Here is a 13,835-nt window from a genome sequence, read left to right on the forward strand (position 1 = left end):
TTTTTTTTTTTTCAAAAACTTAACACACCCACTACCATTCATTAAAACCCTGACACTCTTACTCCTACATAGCCCCAACCCTCTTTACCTCTGTAACCTCATTTAGATTTTCAATGGAAACTTATTCTGTCCATTTATCCACTTAGTTTTCTTTTATTACACATACAGGTGAAATCATCCAGCATTTGTCTTTATTTTTCTAACTAATTTCAGAAATTTGTATACTTCCCTTGAGTTCCTTTCATATTGCTGCAAATGGCAGCATTTCATCTTTTCTTATAGCTGAGTAGTATTTCATTGCGTGTATACATATATACTGCATCTTTACCCAGTCATTGATCAGTGGGCACTTACATTGTTTCCATATCTTTGCTAGTGTAAATAATGCTATTGTAGATGTTGTAGTGCATAGAAGCCTTCGGGATAGTGATTTCTTATTCTTCAGCTAGATACCCAAAAGTGGGATTGCTAGATCATATGGTGGTTCTATTTTTAGATTTTGGGGGGCAGTTCATACCAATTTCCAAAATGACCACAACAATTTACATTCTCACCAACAGTTTATTAGTGTTCCTTTTTCTCCATCCCCATACCAATATTTGTTGAAGTTGTCATTTTGATCTAAGCCATTTTCTCAGATATGAGATATCTCATTGCAATGATTATTATTTGTAATGCCCAATAAGAAGTGATGAACTTGTTTTTCTAATGTCTGTTGACTATGTGGATACCTCTTTGGAGGATCTTCTGCTCATTTTTTTTTAGTTTGGGTTGTTTGGGTTTTTTGTTATTGTTAAATTGAAGTTCTTGGATCAAGAAGATGTGGTACATATACACCGTGGAATATTACTCAGCAATCAAAAAAGATAAACTCATGCAATTTGCAGTAGCATGGATGTAGCTGGAGGGGATCATGCTCAGTGAAATAAGCCAGAAAGAAAAAGAAAAATACTGGATGGTCTCACTCATAGCAGAAATTTAGAAAACCTAAATAAGGGACCAGGAAAAAGACTAATTATAATGAAGTAAAAATCAAAATCAACAAGCAACTATAAACCAGAGATACACTATGGGGGGGGGGGTTGGGGGGAGAAGAGGGATTGGGGTCAAAATAAGGGGTGTGGGAATTGTATGGGGAGTATAACCAAGATGAAATACATTGTGCAAAAATGAAAAATGATGTAAAAAATGTATAAAAATAAAATAAATTGAATTTCTTTATATACCTTGGATGTTCATTATCGGATATCTTCACCCACTCAGTAACCTTTTTCTTTTTAGTCAGTAAGCTTTTTCTTTTTAGTCTACAGATATTTTTCTATCATTGCAAAAGCTTTTTAATTTGATTGAGTCCCAATTGTTTATTTCTTCATTCATTTCCCTTGCCATAGAGTTCAAGTCATCGCTATCATTGATGTCATGAAACATATCACCTGTGTTTTCTTCCATATATTTTATGCTTTCAGGTTTTACATCCTAGTCTTTAATTTCTTTTGGAGCTCAACCTCCAAGAGAAAGGATATTTATTTTGTTAGACTTTAATTCCCCCTTAAGAATTTAATAATGTGAGGCATTTCATATAGTTCAATTCAGGGCATTTTAATATTGCTGGCATTTGTTATTTGAAGTAGTTATATGCCTTCATTTGAAATCATCACATAATTTCCAGTGAACTCTATTGAATGCCCCACATGGGTAAATGTAAGCTGGGAAACAGATTGAGGAGTGAATTTTCAGGCTAGGGCACTGGGAAGGCCCCAAGGAAATTTAATCAATGTTCTGTTCAGACCTATTTGAGAATCTTCAGGGTCCCCTACAGGCCTCCAGAGGACTGACAAAAGAATGATGATGATGTCACAGAGCCTCACCGAAGTGAGCACCACTGCTCACATGCACTCAGCATCATCCCGGGAAGAGCAGCTGTATTTGTGTGTGTCCATGTGTTCAGAAACCCAGATGTCGGTGGGTTGAGGAGAGAGGCCTCCCGCTTCCTTCCCTTTCATGTGTCAGCCTAATAAGTCCATACATATGAGTGCCTGCATTCTGAGAGGTTTTAGGTACTAACCTCTAATGCTTCTTTTTAGACTTCATTCTTCCTAGATGAAATTCTGGCTAATGAGATGGGCAAAGGGTTCATTACACAGATATGACCTCCTCCCTCTGTTATCTTGTGGATACTGCCTGTGCTCAGACAGCGTGCAGTTTCCCCTCTGGTTTCCCCTATCTTTGCCTATAGTAAATTTACCAGACCCTTTTCTCTCTGTGTTGCAAGGTGGGACAGGGCAGACCTGCCATTTCCTGGGACAGAAATTCCATTTCGTGGGGAAGAGGAATGAAACTAGATTAGACTTGGGAGTCCAGTCATAGTCTCCAGTTCACTTAAAAAGTACTAAAACTGCTATTCAGTTCTTACTGAGCCTATGAGGCTTCTGTAACCAGGTTCAGTTGGGGTCAGAACTTCAGGCTGGAGAGGAATAGAATTAATTTGTACCCTAAAAATTCAGTGCATAGTGTCTTCCTTCACATGCCAAGAAATATGATTAAAGTCCCACCTGACCTCCCTCCTCAGTTTCCATTAAAAATCCTGAAGAAACCATCTTACACCCATTATGATGGTGTATACATACACATATATAAGTATGTCTATGTGTGTGTGTGCATATGTGTGTATGTGTGTGTGTGTACATATTTTGACAAATTGACAAGTCTGGCAAGATATGGAGAAATTTTAAGCCTTGTGCACTCTTGGTGAAAATGTAAAATGACTCAGGTACTATATAACAGTATGGCAGTTTCTCCAAGAAATTGAAAATAGAATTAATATGTGATCCAACAATTCCTCTTCTGAGTATAAACCCAAAAGAATTGAAAGCAGGATTTTAAGTATATCCATGTTCCTAACAGCAATGTTCATAATAGCCAAAATGTGGAAGGAACTTGTGTCCATCTATGGATGAATAGGTAAACAAAATGGAGTATCACAATGGATTCCAACAAAGTGGATAATGCAGTGGAACAGTATTCATCCACAAAGAGGAACTTCTTTATTCATAAATGAACCTTGAAGACATTACACTAAAATGATGTAAGCCAGTCATAAAAAACAAAAGAGAGGGCCTCCCTGATGACGCAGGCGATTGAGCGCAGCTCTGTGAAGCTGTCCACAGCTCCGCAGCCAGAGTTCGATCCCCAGCCAGCCAGAGAGAAACCCACATGGCCCAACAGACCTCTCCTGTCTCGCCTGCTGCTCCCCTCAGCAGTGTATTTCAGTCATTCTGCCTGTTCTGTTCCCTGCTCTGTCTCTGGTGAATCCTCTCACCTGCCGCATCTCTGGCCTGAAGTCCAGCTCTTGTGTGCATAAATAAATAAATCTTTAAAGAATAAATAAATAAAAGAGAAAACACTATGATTCCATTTACATGAAACCCCTAGACTAATGAAATACACAGAGACAGAAAGTTGAATGGTGGTTGCCAGGGACTAAGAGGAAGAGGGGATTGAAGAATTATTTAATGAGTATGAGTATAGAGTTTCGAGATGAAAAGAGTCTAGAGACTGGTTGAACAAATATGTGAATGTACTTAACACTCTTGCACTACACACTTAAAAATGGGTAAGATAAAATGATAAAATTTTTGGTATGTGTATTTTTCAATCATTAAAAAAATCCTGTGGCAGTGTTTTGATGAACGCCCCTAAGCAATCAAATGTGGCCAACAGGTGGGATCAGCAAGAGTTTCCACGCATTTTGAGGCAAAACACAGACATCTGCTACTTCTGGCCTTCATATAATTGGAAACTAGTGAGACGTTGGAAAGATCTGGAATTGCGTGGCTGAAAAATATCTGTGACAAAGCAATTGGAATTGAAGAGTCATTGATATTTTTGCAGAAGAGATAATTCTGTAGTGCTTTTCACATGTCAAAATGATTAAAATCTTTTTTCTTTTTGAGTTGTCTAAACTTAGAATAAAACTAGTAAGTCTCAGGAGTTCAGTCAAAGATGACAAGGAAGACAGATTTTTTTTTTTTCTGAAGCTCTAGAATAGATTAAGTGCTCTTGCATGATAAATATTTCCTGATAATGTATGGTCCTCTGAGTTCAGCCATTTAAGGTCATGTGCAATTGCCAGCAATAAGGACTTAGTGATTTTAAAATAAAAATGTCCTTCTTTTGTGCTATCACTTGGCACTTTGGTTTAGGATAATATGTTAATCATTGATTTTCTGTTGAAACTTTGATTTCTGCTGGGCTAGTATCTTGTGCTCAGTGGTGATGAACTGGAGTGTGGGGAGACAGGATCATCGCAAGTCTGCTCAGGATTCTGGTCATCGACAAAAGTTGAGATGATGTCACCAGGCCACGCTGTTTAAAGGAGGCAGAGGGGAGAATACTCAAGGGCTTGGGTGCCCAAAGCTCTGCATTTCTTCTGCCTAAGCACCCCCTTTTTGGGTTGCACTATTCCCATCTCACTTCCATATCGTGGTTGAGTGGATGACGCTGACACTTGCACTGCCTCCCTGAGTGCAGGAGTGATTGTGTGACCCCAAGGCCGTGGAGTCCTTCCAAGATGACTTCCCAAAAACAAGGGAGGAGAGTCACTTCTCTCATAGCAGCGATGGAACAGTTCTTGGCCATGCTTTCAAGCCTAAGGAAACACCAGTTTGAGAGGTTGAAAGACTCTAACAAAAGAAGCAAAGATAGGTGAGAAAGACATACTCAAATGTACATCTGACAGCAACTGCCCGAAGATTGAAGACCAGCATAAAGTCAACAGCTAAGTTGGTGACAAACTGATAACAATAGGTGAGAATTAGCTTGGGGTGAAAAGGAGCCATAGATACAGAGGAAAATGGAAAACTTAACCAAAGCTGCTTAGACATTATGGATAAAATCCCAAGAAGTCCCAGGAACAACCTTTGCCTCCTGTTGGGAGCAGATTTTTCTGAGGGTCTGACAACTCTGGGGAAGCAGGGCAGGACAGGACAGGTCCCTGCTTGTGCAACAGCTTCTCTGCTCACACCCTTCACTTTCTAGATCTCATCTACTGTGCAAGGAAGTTCATATATTTCTCTGAGCTTGCTATCTTCTGGGAGAATTTGAATGGCTTGGTGACACTTTTAAATCATTGAAAAAAAGGACAGGGCAGGATGTATAAAACAAGGGGTTCCTGGCTCTAGACTAAGAATGCAATAATTTGGTGTTCTCGCTTTGGTTTGATTGACCAGATTCTTGATTTCCTGGAGAATTTTTTTCAATCTGGACTCAGTTTTTTCCTTCTATGAAATGGAAAACTGGGTTACCAGCAAGGCCCAGGAGGTGATATCTGTGTTGCTGAAGATGACAGGATTGACCCAGTACACAGCTTGGGTTCCTTTGGGACCCTTTCTTTATCAGAAAGTGAAGGTGTTGCCCTAAATCCTTGAGGTGTATGATTTGAATTCAATAATAAACACCCCAAAATGTATGTGAGGCACAGTGAAAATACCACATATTTGATCCATAAGGATGGTCCTTTGTTTGAAGAGAGTAGGCACTTTCCAACTTGCTTCTTCATAAACACACTTGGTCATTTTCTTCCATCTGTAATGTTATGGTTTAGAATGTGTACAATTTCTTTTGTGTTCTTTAATCATTTTTAGTTGCCCCAAAATTTTTTCTACATGTACAGATTTGAGACTTATGGGAACTGATGAGGATAATCATTGTTACCTAAGAGTTCGTTCTTGGTGATAGATGTTACAGAGACAGTGTTCATATAAAGAAGATGATGGTGATGATGGTGATGATGGTGATGAAGGTGGTGAAGATGAAGATGATTCTTTTATTCCATTCCCTAGTTCTGCAAGCCTCCACCCCAGAATGACTTGGTGCTGATTTATAGGGAAAGGTAACTTTTCTCCCCACTAGCCCAGGACAATATTGTGGAGTGTTGGCTCTCAGAATATGTGAGCCAACAGTCCAAGATTCCTTCTAGGTCTGTGAGTTTGAGAAACAATAACTTTACTATCCTGTGGCCCTGCTTCTCTAAACACCTCTTCTTTCCCAACAAAACACATAATCTCAACAACCTACCACTCTCAAGGCCCGCCCTGCACTTTGGGTATTTGTGCAAAGTCAGAGAAGTGTGACTGGATCGAGTGCCAGCTGAACAGAAGTGAGTGATTTGGTAGTCTCCCACATGAAGTCTCAGCCATCAGCAAAAACACTGACCTAGAAATCTAATTGCACAGTGACAAGTTAGCACTTGATGCAGCTGTGAGCTCTGCACCCTCAGAAGACATGCCTGTGGGGACGGGCCTCAGCAGCCACAGACTCTTAAAAGTGGCAAAGTGGCAGCCCATTAGCAGTCATCTTGGTGATTTTATGCTTATTCTCACCCTTCTCTTTTAAATAACCAACTCTAAAAAAGATGATGTTTCACTATGGAAAATTCTGGGAATATCTGTCATTTATTTCCTTCCTGCTCTGTATGTTCAATGTGGAAATATCTATCCTATCCCATGCCTGGTGCCGCAATACTGTAGGGAGCAAGGCAGGTGTGGTCTCAGCTCTTAGACAATGTCTGCACTCATGAAGGGTCACTATGACATGTATAGGAGGATTTCAGAGACTGGCAAGTTATGAGAAAAACAGTCCAGGAAATAAGATCAGCAGGAACCAGAGGATACACTGAGGGTACTTGTGATAAATGGCAAAGGGAGAGGTGAGAAGGTGATTCTGAAGTTGGGACAAGGGATGGACAGACTCAGCTTTGGAGAGAGAATTTCAGGGAGGGAAGGAGTTTATGAAGGTCCTCAGACAGAAGGAGCAGTTTGGAGCAGTTTGGAGCAGTTTGGAGCAAGTCAAGGGCTGATCGGGGAACTGACCAAGGGCAGGTCATGTAGAATAGTATGGGCCAGTTAGGAGTTCGGTTGTTTTAAATGTAATGGGAAGCTGTTAGAAGGCTTAAAGCAGAGCAGTTACATTATCTACTTTGTGTATGTTTTACAAAGATGACTGTTGCTGCTGTTTGGAAAGTGGATTCTAAGGGGGCAAAGTGAATGCAAGGAGACCAGATTCAGGAGTCTAAAACAAACCATGGGAACTTGGACTAGGCAGGTGGAGATTGGAGAAGTAGAGTGTTGGAGAAACTTAATGATGTAAAATCATCTTGCTAAGAGACTGACTATGACAATGAAGAGAGAGAAAACCTTCTTTGAAATCTTGCTGAATGGAGTAAGGAATGATTTACCTACAATGGCAACAAGTTGTCTGTCTTGGAGGTGAAGACTTGAACTTTGGAATAGACCTATGTTTTAGGAGAGTCATCACATTGGATCCAAAGTTTATAAGCTCATTCTCTTACTCAACAAACCTTTACTGTGAACTTACCCTGGATTAGGCACTGTCCTAGGTATATCAGCAAACCAAGCAAAAGAAAGGTCTTCCTTCAAAGAGTTTGAACTTTACCAGATAGATAATACACACAATGCTCTCATGATATAGGATGTTAGAAGTCTCACTATATAGATTCAGACTTTAGAAAATGAGAAATGTTAGCAGGGCAAGAGGAATCAGGAATACCAGGCTTGGGGAAGGGGATTTTGATATTAAATGGGGTGATTCAGGGTAGGCCTCATTGAGTGGATGACATTCGTAAAATATTAAATAACTCTATATAAACATACCAAACCAGAAGTTCTCAGAGGGCAGGGATCATGTTTACACTCTTCATGAAACCTGGTAGAAATACAATGCTTGTTGAATCAATGAATGAGTCTGAATGCATTTGTTAGTATTCTGGTTTGGGACTGTACATCATCTTGTCGGTTTGAGTAAGAATTGTGACCCTACGGAAGTGGAATTTTTTTTTTTATTATTTTTTTTATTTTTTTTATTTTTTTTATAGAGGCATGCTTTATTTATTTGTTTGCTGGTTTGTTTGTTTGTTTTGTTTATACATGCACTGGGTACAGTCAGAAGCGCGGGAGGGTGAGAGAATTCACCAGAGCCAGAGCGGGGAGCAGAGCAGGCAGAAGGACCGAAGTACACTGCTGAGGGGAGCAGCGGGCGGCAGGAGAGGTCTGCACGCCATGTGGGACCCTCCTCTGGTGGCCGGGGAGCAGCCGGGGATCGAACCGGCGCCGCAGAGGCCGCGGGCAGCTTCGCAACCCAGCGCTCAACCGCTGCGCCACCGGGGAGGCCCCGGAAGTGGAATTTTTTTAAAAAATTTTTGTGTAGAAGAACTGGGGTGTAGGCCAGAGGTGCAGGGGCCAGAAGATTCACCAGAGACAGAGTGGGGAGCAGAAGAGGCAGATCTACTAAAATACACTGCAGAGGGAAGCAACAGGCAAGACAGGAGAGGTCTGCTGTGCCATGTGGGTTAGCGAACTGGCTGGGTATCATAGCCATGATAGCACTGAGACTTAACCAGGAAGCCGCAAGGGAGGCCTGGATTTTTTTTTTTTAATGAGGGAATCATTGTCATATTTGGCCATATGTGGCAAGAGATAGTTAATTGTTGCACGAATGGGGAGCCACTTTTATTTTCATCTGATTTTTCATACTGAGCATTTTCCTATGTCATTAAAAAATCTTCATCTGCATCATTTTTAGTCATTCACCATGCTTGTAAATGGTGACATATTTAACCAGACTCCCCATGTTCTCAGTCATCCCTCTGCTCACACTGCTTGCCCTGCTCTTCATTTCTAGGATTACAGAAATGGCTCCTACCATGATAGCTATGAACTCTTGTCTTTTTTATTAATTTTTGCTGCCTTTCAGTACCAAACATAAGCCAATAAATAAATAAATAAATAAACAAACAAACAAACAAATAAATAAATCACCACCTCTGAGGCAGTGTGTGTGGTCCTTTGAAGTTGGCGCTTGTTTTGGGGTACGAGACAACCAAGGGGCAGAGGCAGGAATTCCAGGTCCTGAACTGGTCCCCTCCTTTCCACCTGACTGTGCTCTATCTCCTTCTGTTGTCTTAGCATTGTTCTGAGTCTCCTAAGGGGGAAGAAAGGGGAAGGGGAGCAGAAGGGAAGGGAAAGGAACAGCAAAATCATCACCAAATTAGTAACACTACGAAAGTCATTCTGAGATTTGATGGTTTCTATATCAGGCACAAGTGGACTTTGACAGCTAGTTAAACAAGTGTCCTTGGGTCCATTTTCATATCACCATCTGAATCCTGGAGTCATGTAGCTTGAGTAACAAAGATGACCCCCAAATGCACATGTGTATGACTGATGCAGGGATTTGTGTCTTTATGTGTTCAAGAGATAGTGCCAGGTGCATTGTGCCTTTCTGGAAAATAAGATAAAATGAAATAAAATGAAATAAAATAAAATAAATGCACATTCATGTTAAAAAAAATCCTGGTGCTTTCTCTATATCATCTTTATAGGACATCAAGAGATAGAAGTAGTCACCTGTATAATTCACCCACCTGTCCATAGAGACCAATTCTCTTAGGATGATCCCTTAGAGCCTTCATCTGTGCAAAGCTGGCTGTGGAATGCTCTCAATATCAATCATTTTAAAATGAAGCAAATGAAGCAAGTAGAGAGAGAGATGAATAGGCACTGTACTGAAGAGTTTTAGGGAAGTGACACTGTGCTATCTGATACTATAATGGTGCATACACATCACTATTTTCAGACTCATAGAATGTATAATACCAAGTGTGAACCCTCATACAAACAGTATGTCAATGCAGGTTCATTGATCATAACAAATGTACCACTGTGGTGGGGTTGTTGTTAATGCAGAGGTGATACATACGTGGGGCAAAGGGTAGATGGGAAATATCTGCAGCTTCTTGCTATTTTTGCTGTGAACTGCTCTAAAAGCTATAAAATCAATTAAAATTTTTTTTAAATATTTGAATGGATGAGTGGATGAATCTTGAAGACTTGTACTAAGCGAAATAAGCTAGTGACAAAAGAATAAATTCTGTATGATTTCATTTATAGGAGTACTTAAGAGTTGTCAGAGTTATAGAGAGAGAACAAAGAATGGTGGTTACAAGGACAGGGGAGAAGGACTTACTGTTTCATAGAAAGAGTTTCAGTAGGAAGATGAAAAAGTTTTGCAGATGGATATTGGTGCTGATTGTACAAAATGTGAATGTACTGATGCTTGAACTGGACACTTAATGGTTAAAATGGCAAGTTTCATGTTATGTCTGTTTAAATTACATAATTACATGCAATCACACATAATTTTACATACATGCATTTATAAATATATAAATACTTACATACAATTACAAAAAGTGAAATAGTGTGAGGAAATAAACTGAGGTAGGAATACTAGTCAGGAGGATGGATATCTTCTCTGGCTTTTGGGACCCAGATGAAGACTATCAAAGGGTCTTGACTTTTTGTTTATTTTTGAAGCTTAAATGGTGATGACCCCCTAGAGCAAAACAGGTAGCAGAAGTAATCCTGTTCATTCACACAGGTTTCATCTTTACTCAGAGTTGCTTTCTCTTCTTACATTCTTCTGAACTTGTCAACCTTTCTGATTGGAAATGGCAGCAAAGTCAAGTGCTTTTCATGCATATTCAGGGCTCAATAAATAATGTTTGTGGAAGATGACATTTACGAGATATGCAGTTCATAAGAGAGCTGCTTTTTACCCGCTGAATGAGAACCTACTAAGGGGGGACGTGCCCTTCCGAAATGCAGGAGTTCCTTGGATTGTTTTATCCATCTGCACTGCAAAACAGGTCAGGATGACCTGTTAAATTACATTCCCCCCAGGGTTTTCCCTTTTCTGGTTCCCTTATTCAAGCAGGTAGCAGCAAGTGTGCCTGGTAGAACCTGGTCAGGTGTGTATCAGAACACTAAAGAACAGTCCTTAGGACAGCTGGTGACTGGCAGGTTGAAACAGAGAACTTAGGTTTCATCCCTTACAGTACTGGTCTGAATATAGGGAAATACTGAGTACAGTGTTTTCTGAAATTTAAAAATTAGGAAACTTCATGTAAAAATCTGGGCTTCTGTTTTGTTTTTGTTTTTAAATTGGAAGATAGCTGGAGCAACCACATTTGCCCATCTGGCAATAGCCAGATGCTTCTATGTTGCAGCTGCTACATTTAGAAAAATGTATTAATTAGAATAATGCAAGCTACTAGAACAAATAGCCCCTCACTTTCCAATGGCATAAGCACACAAAAAAGTTGTTTCTCATTTCTGTGTAACAAGCCCAGTGAAGATTCTTTCAGAGAACAAAGCTTCTTCCTTCCTCTGACTTCACCATCCCTGAAGCTCTGGGAGTTGATTTCAAATTGTGGGAAGGGTAGAGGGAAGTGGAGAATCATACCATTTCTCAACCACCTTGGACTTCCAGTGACAGCCTCTGTTTTATTCCACTGGTGAAACCCAGTCATGTGACATGTCTAGGTGCAAGGCTTATTGGGGAATGTGGTGCTGGACAAGAAGCCACTTTACAGGCAAGGCCTCTGTTTCATGGAAGGGAAAGCAGAGAGAAATGTGTGGTGGGTTTGTGTACTTGTGATAGGGGATAGGGATGTGCATGTACGCACATTGTTTGACCTAAGACCTATTTGCTCTGAGTTAAATTTCCAGTCCAGGAGGCACCAGGAAGATGTCAGAGACTGACCTATCCCAGGAGTGAATTGCTCTAAATCCAGATGCAGTGGAAGGGGGAGCTGCCAGGGAGACAGGGCAAAATAAAACTCCCCAAAGTTATTAACTGCTAGGAATGAGGGTCCCCTCACTGATAATTAACAGTCCTTGTTTAACACCCTATAAAACAGCCAGTTAGAGATGAGATGTTATAATGGTTTCTTGGAGTATGATGCTCTCAGATCAGCTGGCTAATGGAGTAAAAGCGAATATTTAAAGATTCGATTCAATGTCTGTCCTTTGTTGTTGTTGTTATTTATTTATTTATTTTTGGCTTTCTGGTGTTACAGGCAAAGAACCCAGAATTTCCTGGCAGCACTTCCCCTGCAAATGGCAAGTATGCTCCACTTTGTCACAGTTACCAACACTTTCCTATCCCTGAGTAGCCCTGGACTTTGTGGCCCTGTTTTTAGACCAGTGTGGGTAAGAAACATGGAAAAAGACTGATTCTCTTTACAGTGAAAAAGGAATTCCCCTGCGCTGGGAGGAGGGACATAGTTCCCTGGGGCTGAGGGCCTGTGTCCTGCCACTCTAATATCATCTAGGGAGATGTGGGGACTCCAGGAGGAATGGCTCAACGGCATGTCTTGGCAGATGGGAGAATGGTCACACCTCTCCCCAATTTTCCTATGTCCCTGCAGGGACCCAGAAGCAGAGAGCTAACTGACTGAAGTAGTAGAAAGCTATAAACCTGTGGACTGAGTCTTAACTGCTAGGAGTGTTGGACCAAATGGATGCACGCTCCCTCTCTGCCTCATTCCAGCAGACTGTGTAAATTCCTGGGGTTAGGGACTTCAGGAAGGATGAAGATTAACTTCCCCAGCAGGTTACCTGCTAGGAGTCTAAAACTAAATCATTGTTAAAGGAATGGATATGTGACAATTCTTACACAACTGGGTCTATGCACTGAGATTCACTGAGATGCACTGATTAGATTACCCTGTACTCAATTTTGCAATTTTTAAATATGCAGGTATTGAAAAAGCAGTGATCTTGTTCATTTCAGCTTCTTCTAGAAAGGTTGCCCTCCAACTTCCTAAACTAAACCAGCACCTCCTATCCCAGCCCCACCTGCCCATGCCCACACCAAAAAGCAAATAAAAGCCCCAACCTTTTCCAACCTGCGCTGTTGATGCTGTGACTGGTGTTACAGACAAACCTAGCACAGACCCTGTGTGAATTCCTGATACATCAATTTTACAGACAGACTGGGAAAATGTTTCTATATTAAAAGAAATTAGGTTAAGTTATAGAGTAGAATGCAAAATTCACATTTTATAAATGATATAATTACAGATTTCAAAGAAACTTCTTTCTTACAGGGAAGGGGACCCCCTGTTTGAAAACCCCATCTGAATCTCTACTGGAGTTGAGAAGGACACTTGCGTGGAAAAGCATGAACCACGCTGCCTTGCGCCCGGCCTGGCCTGGCTCTAGCCCTTTTCTCTCCATTGGCTTGAGGTTCCTTAAGGGTATCTAGTTCCTCACACTGTCTCCTCACGTTTCCAAACTCACAGTTTGTAAGCGCTGGTGTAACTTGAGAATTGTCACCAAATTCCAGCTCACTCGTTTCAAAAAAGAAATAGCGAACTAGCAATTTTGAAAGACTTGCAGAGTGGTGTGTGTGTTTGTGCATGTGGTGGGGGGAGGTGTTAGGGGTGTGTGTGTGCATCCAGCTCTCCTTCCAGCGTCCTTGACCACCTCCATCCTGCAATCCTGTACGAACTCTTAGACTCCGTGGATGTGCAAAAATCTTCATTCCCTGGTCACTCCCCTCGCCCCTTCTTTGCCCTTCATTTCCACCCTTGGGGGCTCTGCCTTTCTTTTTTTTTAAAAAATTATTCTATTTTATATAATTCTTACATCATTTTCCCACAATCCATGCTTTTTCATTTTGGTTATATTCCCCATACAATTCCCACCCCCCTTATTCTGACCCATGTTGCTTGTTGATTTTGATTTTTACTTTAGTACAATTAGTCTGTTTCCTGGTCCCTTATTTAGGTTTTCTAAATTCCCGCTATGAGTGAGACTATCCGGTATTTTTCTTTGTCTTTCTGGCTTATTTCACTGAGCATGATCCCTTCCAGCTCCATCCATGTTGCTGCAAACTGCATGTGTTTATCTTTTTTGAATGCTGAGTAATATTCCATGGTGTATATGCACCACATCTTCTTGATCCAGTCATCT

The sequence above is a fragment of the Talpa europaea genome, assembly GCF_964194135.1.
Source record: "Talpa europaea genome assembly, chromosome: 7".
In the NCBI taxonomy this organism is placed as follows: Eukaryota; Metazoa; Chordata; class Mammalia; order Eulipotyphla; family Talpidae; genus Talpa; species Talpa europaea.